At 37.1% G+C, this 21,080-nt stretch overlaps 1 protein-coding gene and 6 non-coding genes across 9 annotated transcripts in view; all 7 read right to left on the bottom strand.

Moving 5' to 3' along the window:
* Positions 1-21,080, bottom strand: part of LOC136825720 (alpha-1,6-mannosyl-glycoprotein 4-beta-N-acetylglucosaminyltransferase-like) — a 445,856-nt gene that overhangs the window by 388,873 nt on the left and 35,903 nt on the right. The gene's annotated exons all lie outside the window — the stretch shown is intronic.
* Positions 2,396-2,558, bottom strand: LOC136825843 (U1 spliceosomal RNA). The gene has a single exon (XR_010849470.1). It is a non-coding gene; the product is annotated as a U1 spliceosomal RNA (small nuclear RNA).
* LOC136825839 (U1 spliceosomal RNA) lies at positions 6,168-6,330 on the bottom strand. The gene has a single exon (XR_010849466.1). It is a non-coding gene; the product is annotated as a U1 spliceosomal RNA (small nuclear RNA).
* LOC136825846 (U1 spliceosomal RNA) lies at positions 9,105-9,267 on the bottom strand. Its single transcript, XR_010849473.1, has one exon. It is a non-coding gene; the product is annotated as a U1 spliceosomal RNA (small nuclear RNA).
* On the bottom strand, positions 12,234-12,396 carry LOC136825842 (U1 spliceosomal RNA). The gene has a single exon (XR_010849469.1). It is a non-coding gene; the product is annotated as a U1 spliceosomal RNA (small nuclear RNA).
* On the bottom strand, positions 15,934-16,096 carry LOC136825841 (U1 spliceosomal RNA). The gene has a single exon (XR_010849468.1). It is a non-coding gene; the product is annotated as a U1 spliceosomal RNA (small nuclear RNA).
* Positions 19,838-20,000, bottom strand: LOC136825860 (U1 spliceosomal RNA). The gene has a single exon (XR_010849483.1). It is a non-coding gene; the product is annotated as a U1 spliceosomal RNA (small nuclear RNA).

Genomic DNA, 21,080 nt, shown 5'->3' with positions numbered 1-21,080 from the left:
ATAAAGGAGAGCAGAACAACTTAAATAAAATCAAAGAAACGTCCAAAGATACTCATATAAAAAGGATGAGACAAGATCATAGCCAAAATTCATCGCATTCAATCCACTCATTTTTCAGAATAAACATTATTCAGCACTTTCTAAACCTCTGGACATCACCCTTATCATTTTGATTATCGTCAATTTCGGAATCCTGTCAATTTTTCAAGTTACAATTCAATGTTCAACGCAAGCCAGCACTACCGCTCCAACATTTCTTACGATTCCCATTTGGTGGTGCTTCGATCGCCCGATCAATAGGCAGCGGGAATTTCAAATATCGCCAATCATGTACAGTATATTAGGTTGAAGCGAGCAAAAGGCTGGCTTTATTTAAAACATCTGTGTTGGTTCCTACACAGAAGGTAAAGTATATATCAAACATGTACGCTGTAAGACAATTTCACTGTTTCTCTTAGTTACAGGTTGAAAATTGGTTTTAAGGTTGAAAACCTGAAACTTTCATGAAAAACAATAATTTCTATGTACAGGCGCCGATGTTTCTATTCATCCTTAGATTTCAATCACCAAAAAATCTATGCATTGCCACAGTTCTCAATAGACACAGTAACACTGAGGACGGCAAGCACTATATATTTTAGCAAACTAGAGAGAACATCGAAGCAACACAGAAAAAGTTGACCTCGATCTGTACTTTGTACACAACTCCTATACCTGCATGTTATTCCAAATTGTTGAAAATTTAAACTCAACTAACGTAATACGAACCTATTTGAAGATCTTCAGCATAAGTTACTGAACAAAGAGATTTCTTTCATGAGACGTTTAAATAATTCTCTATTCGAATATACGTTGGAAATAATCTTCGCGAAAGCAAACCTAAAACGTTCATTTCCTGGCAAGGTTCTTTGGTTGTGAGTCGAGGTGTCCCAGCTCCAAAACAAAATCAATGGACGTTCAGTGAAATTTAGGCACTAGACCACTTTCCGCTAGTTCTCGCATAAGACAATGAAATGAAGTTCGAAGTGTTTAGTAAACAAGACGAAGATATCTAAAAAATATTTGCAAATACAAAGATACAGAATACTGATTACGTATAAAATCAACTGGAACAATTGTCACGTTTTCTGTACTGAGGTTTTCAAGTACCCATAATTAAACTAAGTACTCATGTGGTTCATATACTCTAGTTTTACGATATAGCTTTATGGTTACGAACAAGGGCAACTTCGCAATTCAAAATATGTAAATGATAGTTTCATAAGACCTCAATGACCTCTAGAACAATATATAAATAAAGCATGAGTATATAACTGACATACGATCAAATATCTACAGACACACACACAAACACACACAAACACACACACACACACACACACATATATATATATATATATATATATATATATATATATATATATATATATATATATATATATATATATATATATACAGTGTGTGCGTGCGTGTATAATACTTAACACATCCCTTGTGATTAAACCTCCGTTTTCTTTTTTGCGACTTGTAAGTGATCGTTTTCTCTAGGGACTGCACCGTTATCTACCAACATTATACAAATTTCAAATTACTTAAAACTTGTTAACTTTTGCATTTTCTTCAGATCCGATATCCATTCTATCATAAATCACTGAAAAGTCACGTTATCAAAACATGAGAGACATAACTCACAAAACATGAGGAAAAAATTAGATAAACCCTTGTAAACAGCCAAAGTTTTGGAGAAAAATAAGCTGAATAACTCCCTCTCCGGATTTTTTTTTCTTACCGGCGTTCCTTAATTGGAAAATGATGGTTCACTTGCCCTGATCCTGACGGCGGGTTATGTACAAAACAAGGTAATAACACTTCATAAGCATCCTAAAAAATTATCATAATTTGATAAACCATGTAAATAACCCGGCCGTAAGACCCTGGTCAGATAAAAAAAAACTAGCCATAAGTGACTGTAAAAATTAACCGTGAAAAATATAGCAGTCGATGTAGACTAAGACCTCTCAGCTATAGATATATGGAGTGTGTATAATGAAACATTATTTTTCGAGGCAGACGAGAATTCAGCCCATAAAGATTGAAAGAGGAATGTATAACTGATTTTCAAAGTAAATAGAACATATCTTTTTACTGCAATATATATACAATAAAAAATTCTAACACCAGAAATTGTTCTGTGATCAGTGTGTTATCATGCTCAACTACAGTATTGGTTATACATAATTCTATCCATTGTAAAACAAAAGCTAATTCTGGAGACATGGTAATATGTAGCAGTTAAAAGTCGAAAGAACTCCTCTTGAGGGTGGTAGTGTCAACTACCACTTTTCAAAATGTGTTCCATGGCCGGCTAATAAGTGTCTACGAAATAAGGATTCTTAGAGGGAAAGCGCGAACGCAGTCCCTCGCTAACAAAAATTGCGCACCCGAGTTGACCACATTTGGGTCAATCGCAAGGGTCAGCACCACCGGAGTGCAATGGTGAGCCTCACCTTGGGGGAACCGCCTTCGTGATCACGGTGTCCCCTGTGCCAGGTAAGTATGCGCTTCCACTCACCACTTGAACACAACATGCCACGCACTGAATACAATCCATGAACCCAAAACATATTACAGTATTAATGAATAATTACGAAATAATGATCCTACAGTTGACAGCATATGTTTCACTGTTTATAATAGTCAATTTCAAAAGTCTGAATTGTCCGTAAAGGAGAGCAGAACGACTTAAAAAAAATAAACGTCCAAAGATACTCATATAAAAAGGATGAGACAAGATCATAGCCCAGATTCAACGCATTCAATCCACTCATTTTTCAGAATTAACATTATTCAGCACTTTCTAAACCTCTGGACATCACCCTTATCATTTTGATTATCGTCATTTTCGGAATCCTGTCAATTTTTCAAGTTACAATTCAATGTTCAACGCAAGCCAGCACTACCCCTCCAACATTTCTTACGATTCCCATTTGGTGGTGCTTCGATCGCCCGATCAATAGGCAGCGGGAATTTCAAATATCGCCAATCATATACAGTATAATAGGTTGAAGCGAGCAAAAGACTGGCTTAATTTAAAATAACTGTTGGTTCCTACACAGAAGGTAAAGTGTATTTCAAACATGTACGCTGTAAGACAATTTCACTGTTTCTCTTAGTTACAGGTTGAAAATTACTTTTAAGTTTGAAAACCTGAAACGTTCATGAAAAACAATAATTTGTATGTACAGGCGCCAATGTTTCTATTCATCCTTAGATTTCAATCACCAAAAAATCTATGCATTGCCACAGTTCTCAATAGACACAGTAACACTGAGGACGGGCAAGCACTATATATTTTAGCAAACTAGAGAGAACATCGAAGCAACACAGAAAAGTTGACCTCGATCTGTACTTTGTACACAACTCCTATACCTGCATGTTATTCCAAATTGTTGAAAATTTAAACTCAACTAACGTAATACGAACCTATTTGAAGATCTTCAGCATAAGTTACTGAACAAAGAGATTTCTTTCATGGGACGTTTAAATAATTCTCTATTCGAATATACGTTGGAAATAATCTTCATGAAAGCAAACCTAAAAACGTTCATTTCTGGCAAGGTTCCTGGTTGTGAGTCGAGGTGTCCCAGCTCCAAAAAAATCAATGAACGTTCAGTGAAATTTAGGCACTAGACCACTTTCCGCTAGTTCTCGCATAAGACAATGAAATGAAGTTCGAAGTGTTTAGTAAACAAGACGAAGATATCTAAAAAATATTTGCAAATACAAAGATACAGAATACTGATTACGTATCAAATCAACTGGAACAATTGCAAAGTTTTCTGTACTGAGGTTTTCAAGTACCCATAATTAAACTAAGTACTCATGTGGTTCATATACTCTAGTTTTACGATACACCTTTATGGTTACGAACAAGGGCAACTTCGCAATTCAAAATATGTAAATGATAGTTTCATAAGACCTCAATGACCTCTAGAACAATATATAAATAAAGCATGAGTATATAACTGACATACGATCAAATATCTACAGACACACACACACACACACATATATATATATATGAATAATATATATATATTGTAAAGAGTAGCGCCAAAATACGCTAGGAAACTGTTCTCCTTTCCTGCTTTGGGTTGGTTTGAACCTTTGAAGGTCAGGGGTATAGGGGCTCAGAGAATATAATAGTTTGGGGACAGTAATCTGGCTTTGCACTGTTTTCTTTGGTACAGGGAAAAAAAATCGTTTTCTATGATATAGTCGCGTGTCGACCTGGGTCAGGACATCGCCCCCTACCCCCTGTCCAGAAGCAATAAAAGGTCAGGGCCAGGACAGCTCTTTCTCACACACGGTCGCAAAGCCGAGAACAAGTTAAGTGTCGGGTCTTGCCCCTGCCCTCCGTTTTCCGCCCGCCGCCACGTGGAGCCCATCGCCGCCCTTGGTGCCCTGTGTTTCCATTCCACGTGGCCTTAGAAGACTGCAAGGGGATTGCAAGTCTCAAACGCGAGCTGACATTAGACAGCGGCCTTTTCATCATCCCAAGGGCGCCCTTTTCGCCCCAATCTCAACTTGAAGAAATACCTGGAGAGGAGGCTACCATTTGTCCACGCTCCCACACGTGGTTCTCGGCAGAAGACGTCGTCAGCCCTAAAAAATGTGGTAATGTACCCAAAACGAGTTGCTAGTCACGATTACTTAGCCCTTTGCATTTATTAATCTCTGGGCCTATAACTTTGTGTTCCCTGATATTTCTTGGTTCAAGCCAGCCCACGTGTTCACAGCTTCTTTCCTCTGAGTCACAAATAACGCCTCGGGAGTCCTTGGCGCCTTCAGTGCACCCCCTGAGTAATTCAATCCCCAAATTCCAGCATTAGATGTGTAACGTTAAAATATCGTTTCAGAAAGACGCCTGTAGCAGATTTATCCTGGTCCGTGTTCCTGGCATTCCCAAGCTCCCCCCTTTGGGAGGACTTCTACGGCAGTAATTTACCGTGTTTTCAGTTAATTTTTCCCTTTGACCTTTGTGCTATCAAATAAACTATTTTTATATCCACGTGTTTCACGCACTTCCCTAGTGAAGAGCCCTCTGCTCCGTGTACTTCTTTTTTTGTTTGTGTTTTATATGTCCTGGGTATCTTACAAGGCCATTTTCGAGTAAAGTAATAATTGTGGAGTCATAAGATCCACCTGCACCAGGAAACATATAAATATATATATATATATATATATATATATATATAGTGTGTGTGTGTGTGTAATTAAACCTCCATTTTCTTTTCGACTTGTAAGTGATCGTTTTCTCTAGGGACTGCACCGTTATCTACCAACAATATACAAATTTTAAATTACTTAAAACTTGTTAACTTTTGCATTTTCTTCAGATCCGATATCCATTCTATCAAAAATCACTGAAAAGTCACGTTATCAAAACATGAGAGACATAACTCACAAAACATGAGGAAAAAATTAGATAAACCCTTGTAAACAGCCAAAGTTTTGGAGAAAAATAAGCTGAATAAGTCCCTCTCCGGAATTTTTTTTCTTACCGGCGTTCCTTAATTGGAAAATGATGTTTTACTTGCCCTGATCCTGACGGCGGGTTATGTACAAAACAAAGTAATAACACTTCATAATCATCCTAAAAAATTATCATAATTTGATAAACCATGTAAATAACCCAGCCATGGGACCTGGTCAGATAAAAAAACTTAGCCATAAGTGACTGTAAAATTAACTGGTGAAAATATAGCAGTCGATGTAGACTAAGACCTCTCAGCTATAGATATATGGAGTGTGTATAATGAAACATTATTTTTCGAGGCAGACGAGAATTCAGCCCATATAGATTGAAAGAGGAATGTATAACTGATTTTCACAGTAAATAGAACATATCTTTTTACTGCAATATATATACAATAAAAAATTCTAACACCAGAAATTGTTCTGTGATCAGTGTGTTATCATGCTCAACTACAGTATTGGTTATACATAATTCTATCCATTGTAAAACAAAAGCTAATTCTGGAGACATGGTAATATGTAGCAGTTAAAAGTCGAAAGAACTCCTCTTGAGGGTAGTAGTGTCAACTACCACTTATCAAAATGTGTTCCTTAGCCTGCTTACATTAGCTTACGAAATGAGGATTCTTAGAGGGATAGCGCGAACGCAGTCCCTCGCTACCAAAAATTGCGCACCCGAGTTGACCACATTTGGGTCAATCGCAAGGGTCAGCACCACCGGAGTGCAATGGTGAGCCTCACCTTGGGGGAACCGCCTTCGTGATCACGGTGTCCCCTGTGCCAGGTAAGTATGCGCTTTCACTCATCACTTGAACACAACATGCCACGCACTGAATACAATCCATGAACCCAAAACATATAATGGTATTAATGAATAGTTAAAAAATACTGATCCTACACATTGATAGCATATGTTTCCCGGTTCATAATTTTCAATTTCAAATTCTGAATTATCTACAAAGAAAACTAGAACGTCTTCAAAAAATCAAAGAAACGTCCGAAGACACTCATATAAAAGGTGGAGAAGCCCATGGCCCCGATTGATCGCATTCAATCCACTCATTTTACAGAATAACCGTTATTCATCACGTTCTAAACCTCTAGACATTACCCTATCATTTCGATTATCGTCAATTTCGGAAACGCTTATTTTATCCTGTCGATGCTTCAAGTTACAATTCAACGTTCAACGCAAGCCAGCGCTACCCCTCCAACATTTCTTATGATTCCCATTTGGTGGCGCTTCGATCGCCCGATCAATAGGCAGCGGGAATTTTAAGTCTCACCAATCGTATATATTAGGTTGAAGCGAGCAAAAGGCTGGCTCAATAGAAAACAAGTGTTGGTTCCTAGACAGAAAGTAAAGTCTATCTGAAACTTGTAAGCTGCAACACAGTTTTATTGTTTCTCTTTATTTATAGGTTGAAAATTTCTTATTTGTTTGAAAAGCTCAATCGTTCATGAAAAACAATAATTTGTATGTACAAGTGCTGATGTTTCTATTCATCCTTAGATTTAAATCCCAAAAAAATCTAAGCATTGCCACAGTTCTCAATAGACACTATGGACGGGCAAGCACTATATATTTTAGCAACCTAGAGAGAACATCTAAGCAACGCAGCAAAGCTGACCTCGATCTGTACTTTGTACCCAAGTGCAATACCTGCAGGTTATTTCATATATATATGGATTTTCGGCATAAGTTACTGAACAACGAGATTTCTTTCATGAGACGGGTACATAATTCTATATTCGACTATACAGTGAATAGAATTTTCACGAAAACAAACCTAAAATGTTAATTTCCTGGCAAGGTTCCTTGGTTGCGAGTCGAGGTATCCCAGCTCCAAAACAAAATCAATGAACGAATAGTGAAATTTAGGCACTAGACCAGTTTCTTCTAGTTCTCGCATAAGACAATGAAATGAAGTTGGAAGTGTTTAGACAACAAGATGAAGAGATCTAGAAAATATTTACACATACAAAGACACACAATACTGATTATGTATAAAATCAACTGGAACAATTGTAACGTCTTGTGCTGAGGGTTTCACGTGCCCATAACTAAAATAAGTACTGGTGTATTTCATATACTCTAGTTTTACGATACAGGGCCTAAGCATCACCCTTTCAGGCACCGGTACTTGCATAAAAACTGGGCCCCTCCCGCACTCTTCCCCTACCCCTGGGAGCCTTACACCATCACCTCCATCCCAGGCCTCACACAATTCAAAAGTGTCCAACTACAGGCTTGAATTAAATATTATGAATATAGCAAACTCAATTAGTTTGTATGAATTTGTTGCAAGAATAAGTGGAATACCAAAAACACAGTTCATCATCAGTTATTAAACATAAAAAAATAATAATAGTATTATATAACTTGCAAAGCAAATACACCAGAAGAACTCAGTTGAGATATACATAAAGAATAACGCATCTCAAATCATGCTGTAAGGGTAACTCAATAATACAGATACAGTATATATAAGTTTCCACAAAAAAAATTGTGTAATAACATGGTACAGTATAAAAAGTAATTTTTTTATAATTATTACATCTCGACACGAAAATATTTTAACCACTACCATAATTTTTCCTTGCCTTCTCTTCAATAAAATGATTTATAAGTCAGCTGTAGTCTAAAGATCTGGCTAGTGTGTTCTCTACTGACAATAGTGCCAAATATGACAGGAGCTCTTGGACCGTTATCTATCTACATTATACAAATTTTAAATTGAATAAAACTTATAAAAGTTAGCATTTTCTTCAGGTCCGATATCCATTCTATCATACACCACTGAAAAGTCACGTCAGTAAAAGACGAGAGACATAACTCAATAGAACAGGAGAAAAAATTAAATAAACCCCAGTAAACAGCCACAGTTGTACAGAAAAATAAGCTGAATAAGTCCCTATCAGAAATTTTCTTTTTTCTTACCAGTGTTCCTTAACTGGAAAATGATGTTTTACTTGACCTGATCCTGATGGCAGGGTTATGTACAAAACAAAGTAATAACACCTCATAAGCATCCTAAAAAATTATCATAATTTGATAAACAATATGATAAACAATGTAAATAACCCAACCATACGGACCTGGTCAAGAAAAACAAACTAGCCATAAGTAACAGTAAAAATTAACCGGTGAAAAATATAGCAGTCGATGTAGGCTGTGACCTCTCAGCTATAGATATATGGAGTGTGCACAATGAAACATTATTGTTCGGAGCAGACGAGAATTCAGTCCATATAGAATGAAAGAGGAATGTATAATTGATTTACAAAGTAAACAGAAGATAGCTTTTTACTGCAATATAGATACAATTGTTCTCTGATTACTGTGTTATCATGCTCAACTACATTATAACCGAGTGAAAGAACGGACAAATGTAAAATTAGTTAAACATAATTCTAACCATTGTAAAACAAAAGCTATGTCTGGAGAAGTGGTAATATGTAGTATTTGAAAGTAGAAAGAAATCTTCAGGGTAGTAGTGTCAACTACCGCTTATCAAAATGTGTTCCATGGCCTACTTACAACAGTTTACGAAATGAGAATTCTTAGAGGGATAGCGCGAACGCAGTCCCTCGCTATCAAAAATTGCGCACCCGAGTTGACCACATTTGGGTCAATCGCAAGGGTCAGCACCACCGGAGTGCAATGGTGAGCCTCACCTTGGGGGAACCGCCTTCGTGATCACGGTGTCCCCTGTGCCAGGTAAGTATGCGCTTCCACTCACCACTTGAACACAACATGCCATGCACTGAATACAATCCAGGAACCCAAAACATACAATGGTATTAATGAATAATTAAGAAATACTGATCCTACACATTGATAGCATATGTTTCACAGTTGATAATTTTCAATTTCAAATTCCGAATTATCCAAAAAGAAGAGTAAAAGTCTTAAAAAAATCAAAGAAACGTCCGAAGACACTCATATAAAAGGTGGAGAAGCCCATGGCCCCTATTGATCGCATTCAATCCACTCATTTTACAGAATAAACGTTATTCATCACGTTCTAAACCTCTTGACACTACATCATTTCCATTATCGTCAATTTCGGAAACGCTTATTTTATCCTGTCAATTTTTCAAGTTACAATTCAACGTTGAACACAAGCCAGCACTACCCCTCCAACATTTCTTACGATTCCCATTTGGTGGCGCTTCGATCGCCCGATGAACAGGCAGCGGGAATTTTAAATCTCGCCAATCGTATATACTAGGTTGAAGCGAGCAAAAGGCTGGCTCAATATACAACAACAGTGTTGGTTCCTAGACTGAAAGTAAAGCCTATTTGAAACATGTAAGCTGCAAGACAGTTTCATTTTTTCTCTTTACTTATAGGTTGAACATTTCTTATTTGTCTGAAAAGCTTAATCATTCATGAAAAATAATAATTTTTATGTACAAGTGCTGATGTTTCTATTCATCCTTAGATTCAAATCCCCAAAAAACATATGCGTTGCCACAGTTCTCAATAGAAAATATGGACGGGCAAGCACTATATATTTTAGCAAACTGGAGAGAACATCATCATCGAAGCAACACAAAAAAGCTGACCTCGATCTGTACTTTGTACCCAACACCAATACCTGCAGGTTATTTCATATATGGATTTTCAGCATAAGTTACTGAAGAATGACGTTTCTTTCATGAGACGGGTACATAATTCTATATTCGACTATACAGTGAATAGAATTTTCACGAAAACAAACCTAAAACGTTCATTTCCTGGCAAGGTTCCTTGGTTGTGAGTCGAGGTATCCCAGCTCCAAAACAAAATCAATGAACGTTCAGTGAAATTTAGGCACCAGACCACTTTCTGCTAGTTCTCGCATAAGATAATGAAACGAAGTTGGAAGTGTTTAGACAGCAAGATGAAGAGATCTAGAAAATATTTACACACACAAAGACACACAATACTGAATACGTATAAAATCAACTGGAACAATTGTAACGTCTTCTGTGCTGAGGGTTTCAAGTGGCCATAAATAAACTAAGTACTAGTGTGGTTCATATACTCTAGTTTTACGATACAGGGCCTAAGCATCACCCTTTCAGGCACCGGTACTTGCATAAAAAATGGGCCCCTCCTCTAGCACTCTTCCCTACCCCTGGGAGCCTTACACCATCACCTCCATCCCAGGCCTCACACAATTCAAAAGTGTCCAACTACAGGCTTGAATTAAATATTATGAATATAGCAAACTCAATTGGTTTTGTATGAATTTGTTAGAATAAGTGGAATACCAAAACACAGTTCATCATCAGTTATTAAACATAAAAAAATAATAATAGTATTATATAACTTGCAAAGCAAATACACCAAAAGAACTCAGCTGACTCATACATAAAGAATAACGCATCTCAAATCACGCTGTAAGGGTAACTCAATCAATAATACAGATATATATACAAATGTCTACAAAAATTGTGTAATAACATGGAACACTATAGAACGTAATTTTTTTTTTATAATTATGACATCTGAACAAGAAAATATTTTAATCACTACCATAATTTTTTTAAATTAAAAGGTTAATTCAAGAATATTGGATATCTAGGAATGAAGGTTTTTCAAAATAACTTATCAAAGGAATCATGCTAATGTACAGTGACTTGGGTTGAGAACACCATTACAGCAGTTTCACCTTTCTTGCCTTCTCTTTAATAAAATCATTTATAAGTGAGCTGTAATCTAAAGATCTGGCCAGTGTGTTCACCATTGACAACAGTGCCAAATATGACAGGCGTTCTTGGACCGTTATCAACCTACATTATACAAATTTTAAATTAATCAAAACTTATACAAGTTGGCATTTTCTTCAGGTCCGATATCCATTCTATCAAACACCACTGAAAAGTCACGCCAGAAAAAGATGAGATACATAACTCAATAGAACGGGAGAAAAAATGAAATAAACCCTTGTAAACAGCCACAGTTTTGGAGAAAAATAAGCTGAATAAGTCCCTATCCGAATTTTTTTTCTTACTAGTGTTCCTTAATTGGAAAATGATGTTTTACTTGAACTGATCCTGACGGCGGGGTTATGTACAAAACAAAGTAATAATACTTCATAAGCATCCTAAAAAATTATCATAATTTGATAAAACAAGTAAATAATCCTACCGTCAGGATCTGGTTAAGCAAAAGAATCAGCCATAAGTGACAGCAAAAATTAACCAGTGAAAAATATAGAAGTCGATGTAGGCTGTGACCTCTCAACTAGAGATATGTGGAATGTGTAAAATGAAACATTACTTTTCAAGGTAGACGAGAATTCAGCCCTCTTATAGACTTAAAGAGGAATGTATAACCGATTTTCAAAATAAACACAACATATCTTTTTGCTGCAGTACAAATACAATAAAAAAAAATGCTAACGCCAGCAATTGTGCAAAGTGTTTCTGTGATTAGTGTGTTATCTTGTTCGCCTTAGATTATAATTGACTGAAAGAAGTGACAAACATAAAATTAGTTATACGTAATTCTATCCATTGTAAAACAAAAGCTATTTCTAAATCTTTAGAAACAACTGACCATAAATTAGCTTTCTGGAGACATGTTAATATATAGAAGTTAAAAGTCTAAAGAAACCCTCTTCAGGGTAACAGTGTCAATTACCACTTATCAAAATGAGTTCCATGGCCTGTTTACAATAGTTTACGAAATGAGGATTCTTAGAGGGAAAGCGCGAACGCAGTCCCTCGCTAACAAAAATTGCGCACCCGAGTTGACCACATTTGGGTCAATCGCAAGGGTCAGCACCACCGGAGTGCAATGGTGAGCCTCACCTTGGGGGAACCGCCTTCGTGATCACGGTGTCCCCTGTGCCAGGTAAGTATGCTCAAACGCCCATCACTTGAACACTAGACGCCAAGCACTGAATAAAATCCTTCAGAGAAGAATAAATAATGGTATTTATAAGTAAATCAGAAATAATGATCCTACAAACTCATGGCATATATTATACAATGCATAATTTCCATTTACAAAAATCTGAAATATAAATAAAGAGGAGGAGGACCAAAAATATAATAGAAACTTTCGAAGACACATAAATAAAAGGTAGTAAGGGGAGACGCCCATAGCCCCGTTAAATCGCATTCAATCCACATACAGTATATTGCAGAACAAGCGTTATTCGGCGTGTTATAACCCTCTATACGTTGCTCTTGTTATTTCGAGCATCGTCAATTTCGGAACCGCTAAGTCTATCCTGTTAATTTTTCAAGTTACAAATTATTCGACACTGAACAGAAGCCAGCAGTAGCCCTGTCTAACATTTCTCACGATTCCCGTTTGGTGGAGCTTCGATCGCCCCACGCCCGATGAATAAGCCGCAGGAATTTAAAATCTCGTCAATCGTAGGCTACATTTTCGGTTCAAACGGGCATAACGCTAGCTTAATCTAAAACAAATGTTGATTCCTAACTAGAACGTAAAGTGTATTTTAAACATGTATGCTGCAAGACAATATCACTGTTTCTCTATATTTATAGGCTGAAAACTGCTTATGTATTTGAAAAGCTGAAACATTCATGAAATGCAATGAATTTGTACGTACAAGCGCCGATATTTCTATTCATCCTTAGTTTCATGTCGTTCAAAATTTTTGGAAATTTACTAACATAACACTAACCTGTATAAGAAATTCAGCATAAGTTACCGAACAATGAGATTTGTTTCATGAGACGTCGATCTATGGCTCTTAATAAAACACTAAAAATGAAAGTTTAAAACACGTGTCGCGCGTTGATTCTGCTTTATGATGTAATTTTGTAAACAAAGTTGTCTCCAAATACTGTAAATCTACCACAGAGGTATACAAGAAGAGTTAACTGACACAAGTTGATTGGAATGGAACGAAATATAAAATTTAGCCCAAAGGCGAAACGCTACGACGTATGAAGTGGTCCAGTGCTGAAAAAGAAACTGAGAGAAAAAGGGTTTAAAGGTGTAATAGGATGAAACTTAGCAGTTACACTATGAAAACAATTGTTGGGAGATTTGGAAAGTAAGATGGAAGAAGGAGACTATGAAAAGAGGGGCACTAAAGGAATGAAAGGGCACGTAGCAATGCCTAAGGTGCACCATGGAGGTACGCTTAGGGCACTACCCCCTACGGAGCTGACCTAGTTTAAGGCACGGTTGAGCTCAACCGTGGTTTAAGGGAAATACAGAAAGATCAAATATGAAAAAAGAAAAAAATAAATTAATAAATAAATAGATAAAAGTGTAAATTATTAAAATGTAAGGAGAATTGAATTAGGGTAGTAATGCCTTGCATCTCCGCTTGAACTTTTGAAGTTCCAGTTGCACAACATCCTCGGTGAGACTGTTCCACAGTCCACTGGTGTGAGGAATAAAGGACCCCTAAGACTAAGATGTTCGAAAGCGAGGCATATTTACTGCATACTGGTGCTGCTGTTTTGCAATCTGGTTCCTCTCGGCAGGAAAATAGGATCAGGGATCAATCCCGGATGTGGAAGATCTATTAAAATTGACAAACAAGAGACCATCCTTCGATGGTCCCTTAATATTAAGAAACAGAAACCTACTACTACGAACCACTCCATCTAATAGAGACGAATCTCACGCAGAAACAGACATCCACACCAGAGAACAGTATTCTAGTAAAGGAAAGACAAATGACCTAAAACAGGTTGCACTGATTATATCAGTTGTAAATATATGAGGCCTTAAGTACAATACTTAACTTTTGTGCAGCATTTGCCGACACTTTCATTGGATGTTTCTCAAAACTAAGATTTAAGTTAAAAGTTACACCTAGAAGAGTTAAAGCTTCAGACTTATTCAGCAGACTCCCATCCACCTGAGGGCAGGACAGGGTGTTAAATCTGTACGAGATCTGCTAATCAATAATGTTTTCGTTTTACTAGAGTTCAACCTCATACCCTATCAACTACTCCATTCACTAATCCGTTCCATGTGACGGTTCAGATCGACTAATGGCAGCTTCATATCTCGTAAGTGGCGACTTTACTACACCCACGAGTGTCGCATCACTGGCATAATGAACAAACTTGTTTTCCAGGGCAACAATCATATCACTTGTATACAGTGAAAATAACAGTGGACCAAGAACACTACCCTGTGGAACTCCAGACACAATAGGTCTTGGTTCAATAAAGATCCCATCAACATCAACTTGCTGCTGCCTACCTGTAAGGAAAACTTGAAGTAAACCTATTCCGAAGTTTATAAATAGATGCCTTGTGATTTAAATTGAAAGCAGCACTAGAATCTATTTGAATTACTCTACACTCAAAACCCTTGTCAAGGTTCTCTTGCAAGTGGCATGTCAAATCTAAAAGAGTATCGCAGGTACCTCACTGGTTCATATATGCATATTGACTATCAGCTAACAATCCTCTAGATTTCACCTACTTATAAAGTGGTTCAAAAACAAGTTTTTCAGCAACTTTGGAGAGCACATGGAGAATAGAAATTGGCCTGTAGTTACTTCAGTTTGCAAGTAAGCCATTCTTTGGAACAGGCACTGTATTAGTAAGCTTGCGACCATCTGCAAAGATACTACATCAACATAAAAATTTATAGAATCTACTAATCTTGGGAGACAACACACTGGAAACCTTTTTAAAAAACAATTATAGTTTGGGTCAGTAGCCTTGGATTACCCCATTCCATTAAAGGACCTCTAGGTCAACACAAGGAACAGTGGATATCTCCCCCAAACGAAGCATCAGCCCCCAAACAAAGGAGGTTATATCTCCAAGGAAAACAATAGCATAAAATAATGAAAATAAATACTATACTTACATTTAAAAATAAAAGAAATCTGAGAGAGAGAGAGAGAGAGAGAGAGAGAGAGAGAGAGATTTCAATGCACAGAGATTATTCTTCAAATTACAGTTGTGCAACTGTTAAACAACCTCGACAATACGTAAATGTAAACAAAACCAAAGAAACGAAAGAAAAACTTTACTTATTAAAAGAATACAAACGAGCCTAATAATTACTGGAAGTGATGCGAAAACAGTCTAAAATTATGAACTTACATTTAATGGTAGGAGAGTCACCTGGTGATAGTTAATATTTAAATTATATTTACTTTATGCTCACATCTTTATTTATGATAATAAAGTTTCTAAAAGAAGACTTAGATCTAAACTGCGTTGTTTACAAGAGAAACAAAATCAGGAAATACCCAAGAGGATTATAACAGGTCAAGGTCTCAGAAAGGAAAGGGTATCCACAATCCAAGAGTTACCTTCAAGAAGCGGAGATATGGCACGCTGTAAAGCGATTGGGGGTCCCCTTTTGACTGACTTTGTTAGAAGCACAGTAGGTTTTTCATAATTTTTCGGGATATGCCAATTATCAAAATGAGGATTCTTAGAGGGAAAGCGCGAACGCAGTCCCTCGCTAACAAAAATTGCGCACCCGAGTTGACCACATTTGGGTCAATCGCAAGGGTCAGCACCACCGGAGTGCAATGGTGAGCCTCACCTTGGGGGAACCGCCTTCGTGATCACGGTGTCCCCTGTGCCAGGTAAGTATGCGCTTCCACTCAGCTCTTGAACACAACATGCCACGCACTGAATACAATCCAAGAACCAAAAATAAATAATGCTAATAATAATTGTTTTGAAAATCTTGGTCCTGCACATTGATGGCACATGTTTTACAATACATAACTTACATTTATACCAATCTGAAATGTCCAATAAGGAGAGAAGTACGACCACAAAAAATAAAAGAAATCGCAAGACGCTCATATAAAAAGGAGAGACTAGCCCATGGCCGCAGTAGATCGCATTCAGTCCACAAATATTGCAGCACAAACGTTATTAGAGCGTTCTACACCTCTGGGCAATGCCATTATCATTTCAATTATCGTCAATTCCAGAATCGCTCATTTTATCCTGTCAATTTTTCAAGTGCAATCAGCAGTACCCGTCTAACATTTCTTATAATTCCCGTTTGGTGATGCTGCGATCGCCCGATGAATAGGCCGCGCGAATTTAAAATCTCGCCAATCGTATATCTTAGGTTCAAATAAGCACAAGGCTGACTTAACCTAAAATAAGTGTTGATTCGTAACCAGAGCGTAAAGTGTATTTTAAACATGTACAGTAGGTCGCAAGACAATTTCACTGTTTCTCTAAATTTACAGGCTGAAAGTTGTTTGTGTCTGAAAAGCTCAAACGTTCATGAAATGCAATAAATTTGTATGTACAATCTCTGATGTTTCTATTCATCCTCAGATTCAAATACCCAAGAAATCTATGCATTGCCACGGTCCTCAATGGACGAGCAAACATTGTATATTTTAGCAACCTAGACAGAACATCGAAGCAACACAGAAAGGCTGCCATAAATTTGGACTTTGCCTTTGTGCCCGAATGCGACACCTGCACGTTCTTCCACAATTTTGGAAATGCAAACTACTAACATAAAACAACGCTGTGTAAGGCTTTTCAGCTTAAGTTACTGAAGAATGAGACTTCTTTTATGAGATGTAGATCTAAGGCTCCCAGGACTCTACTAAGCACTACAAATCATAATTTAAAACACGTGTCACACATTGATTCTGCTGTATTTTGTGATTTTGCTGTATTTTCTGATACTGTAAACAGCGTTGTATCAAAATATTGGAAATCTACTACTGAGGTATAACAAGAAAGTTAAGTGATCTGGGTTGACTGTATTGGATTGGGATATAAAATTCAGGCCACAGGTCAAGTGCTAGGATCTAAGAGGTCATTCAGCACCGAAATGTAAATGGAGGAAAAGGTGTTTACAGAAGTAACAGGAGGAAACCTCGCAAGTGCACTATGAAAACATATGTAAGTTGCGGAAGTAAGGTGGAACAAAGACTCTATGAACGGAGGTACAGTAAAAGGAATGAAAGAGGCTGCAGCTAGTAGCCAAAGGGATGCGGCAAAGAACCTTGTAATGCCCCCCTACGTGACGGTCCTAGGTTGATGATAAGACCTCACTTCTTGGAACCTAAAAAGGTGGGTGGCTATCGTTCAATCGTTCTTTAACCATAAAAGAAAGCTTTTTAGGTGATATTCTGCCCCTTATATCCATAATTCATATCAAAAAGACTATGACCACTGTAAATTTTAAAGCTGGCCTGGTCGACCTATGAAATTTTTGTCTTAGGAACTGTGGCCCACAAAATGGCAAGATGCATTGTAGAACAAGTCGACTGATTTGCTAATTGTTTAAAATTAAGCGAACTTCTGAAACCCCTGCATATTATACATAAACAATTTAACTCATGATATTGGAATGGAATATAAAATTTAGGACAAAGGCCAAGCACTGGCACCTATGAGGGCATTCAACGCTGAAAGGGAAACGGAATAAAAAGTTTTTAAAGGTCTAACAAGAGGAAACCTCGCAGCTGCACTGTGAAACATTGTTAGGAGAGGGTGGAAAGTACGTTGGAAGAAAAAGAATATGAATGTAGGTACCATAAAAAGTAATGAAAGGGTTGCAGCTTGGGGCCGTGAGGTGTACCAACGGCACTACCACCTTATAAGTAACTCATATTAAAAAGTATCGAAAATTCTTGTATGAGTAAGGGGTTTTGGGGGATTTCTTAGGTCCTAGTGAACAGTGTAAAGTCGGCTCCAAACTACACACTAGAACCAAAAGACCTCGATTTCAACTATTTTGAGTAAGGTAAGGAGATAACGGGCAGTATGTTGAACGACGTACAGCGGCTATATGCGATGATGCAATATCCCCCTTTCCACAAATGGTACAGAAACAAACCTGTTCAGTATGTCTTAAAACACCCCAAAAAGCACACGTTGATACTGTCAATTTGTGGAATTTCAGATCTTTCTTCAACAACAGTATTGGAAATCTCCTTCCCCTGCAAACACCAACTTCTCGATCTAAATTTATGCCGGGTTTGTTTAATTCCTTAGTGGCCCTCAGTAACTTGCATGATGTTCGGGTAGTTCATCAGGAACTCTCCATACAAGTAAAACCGTGTCTATTCTTTGATATAAATTCATTACACACTACTATCAAACTGAAGATATCAAATATTCCATCTTTATGCCAAGTAAATAAAAGCATGGGTAATTTCTGGAATATGTATTCTTTCACTGAAATTTATTAGTTTATTAATCATCTTCATTAATAACTTCGATTAAAATTGAAATCATAAACACAGAAACAGCGCCTACGTTTGGAGAAACGCTGCCAATTCTCCTATAAAATTTGACTGATCATTTATGAGACGATTAGTCTACGTAAGCCTCGAAGAAACTGAAAATTCATTATATTAAGGTCGAGATTGAAAGATTGAATGCTGTTACATATGCCCAGGGGCAAGAAAGAGCTAATGCAGCTGGAAATGTGTGTATTAATATAGCTACAGAATCGTTTGTAATCGATTTGGAATCGTCCGACGAAGTTCTCTGTATGATGTGTTTCTATTACGCAAATTTGAACCCCTCCTCCTCTATCACTTAATCTTTAATAAATTAATGGCTTTTCTTTTCTTTAAGTGATAACTTTTGAACATTAAACATAAATGGCAATGAATAATATATGACAGCAGGGTAAACTCATAGGCACATCTAATTAGAATATAAAAATATATATAATATATATAGTTTCCCTATTTTTATTTTCAAATTAAACTGTAGGAATATTTGGAAGAATATTTTTTTATTATGGGCTCTATTGCATGGCTGTGCAGTCAAACATGAATAAATAACTAACACAATATAAGGTTACGGGCAGATTAATTGCATCTGCAAAGGAAAAAAAATGAAAGGATCAAAATCAGTGACACATTTGGGCCTAAGGTGAAAACAGTTACGGAAAACATACGATACTGAGGAGGTAATTCCACAGTTTGCGAAAAAAAAATGGGTTTAAACACTGAAGGAAAATTTAAGCAAACATGTTCGTATGGAAATTACCCCCCCCCCAAATAACAAATATTATTAAAAATAAAATGTACATCTACTCGAAAAACCGTAGGTTTCATGGTTTTATTCATCTTTCTTTGTGCTTTCGCCTCTTTTGAATCTTAGAGTAGCAAGTTGCATACAAGAAAACACATCCAATATGAATGATCTCTAGTACATATGCAACACAGGAAGTCGGAATATTACACCAGATTTGTTGGGTCAGCTTAAGAACGGGTCTGAGTATCCCTAATGGAAACAGGATTTTAAGGTGAGGATTTAAAAGGACATAAGTGGGAATACATAATAAAACGTATTCCTTTGCATACTTAATGAATTTGGGAAATGAGGATTCTTAAGAGGGATAGCGCGAACGCAGTCCCTCGCTACCAAAAATTGCGCACCCGAGTTGACCACATTTGGGTCAATCGCAAGGGTCAGCACCACCGGAGTGCAATGGTGAGCCTCACCTTGGGGGAACCGCCTTCGTGATCACGGTGTCCCCTGTGCCAGGTAAGTATGCTCAAGCCCCCATCACTTGAACACAACACTCCTTGCACTGAATACAATCCATGAATCGAAAATAGATAATGGTAATAATAAATCAATCAGAAATACTGATCCCGCAGACTGATGACATATGTCTTAAAAGTACATAATTTTCATTTACAAAAATCTGAAATATCCCAAAAATTATCCCAAAAATAAAAGAAACTTCTTAAGACACCTAGAGACAGGCCAAAAGCCCCGTTAGGTCTTGGTCAATCCCCAATATTACAAAAAAAATGTTATTCCGCGCGTTCTAAGCCTCTGAACAATGCCCTTATCATTTCGATTATTTTAAATTTCTGAACCGCTAATTTTACCCTGTCAATTTTTCAAGTTACAATTTCACGTTGAACACAAGCCACCAGTAGCCCTGTCTAATATTTCTTACGGTTCCCGTTTGGTGGGGCTTCGATCGCCCGATGAATAAGCCGCGGGAATTTAAAATCTCGCCAATCGTATATATATGGTTCATACGAGCACAAGGCTGGATTAATCTAAAACAAGCGTTGATTCCTAACCAGAAAGTAAAGAGTATTTCAAACTTGTATGCTGCATGACAATTTCCTATTTCTCTATATTTATAGGTTGAAAATATTTATATGTTTGAAAAGAGTAAACTCATGAAATGCAATAAATTTGTATGTACAAGCTCTGATGTTCCTATTCATCCTACGATTCAAATCCCCAAAAATCTATGCACTGCCAGCCACGGTTCTCATCGACAGCCCATGGACGGGAAAATATACGATTTGTTTTAGCAAACTAGAGAAAACATCGAAGCAACATAAAAGACTCACCTCGATTTTGACTTGAGTGCAAAACCTGCATGTTATTCCAAACTTTTTGGGAATTTACTCTACTAACATTATACGAACCTGTACAAGAAATTTCGCATATGTCACTGAACAATGAGATTTCTTTCATGAGACGTCGACCTAAGGCTCTCAAAACTAATAAGCACTAAAAATGAGATTTTAAAACACGTCACACACTTATTCTATTGTATTATGTAATGTTGTAAACAACGATGTATAAAAATGTAAATCTACTGC

The sequence above is a fragment of the Macrobrachium rosenbergii genome, chromosome 39, assembly GCF_040412425.1.
Source record: "Macrobrachium rosenbergii isolate ZJJX-2024 chromosome 39, ASM4041242v1, whole genome shotgun sequence".
Lineage (NCBI taxonomy): Eukaryota > Metazoa > Arthropoda > Malacostraca > Decapoda > Palaemonidae > Macrobrachium > Macrobrachium rosenbergii.
This window is presented reverse-complemented; position numbering and strand designations above follow the sequence as displayed.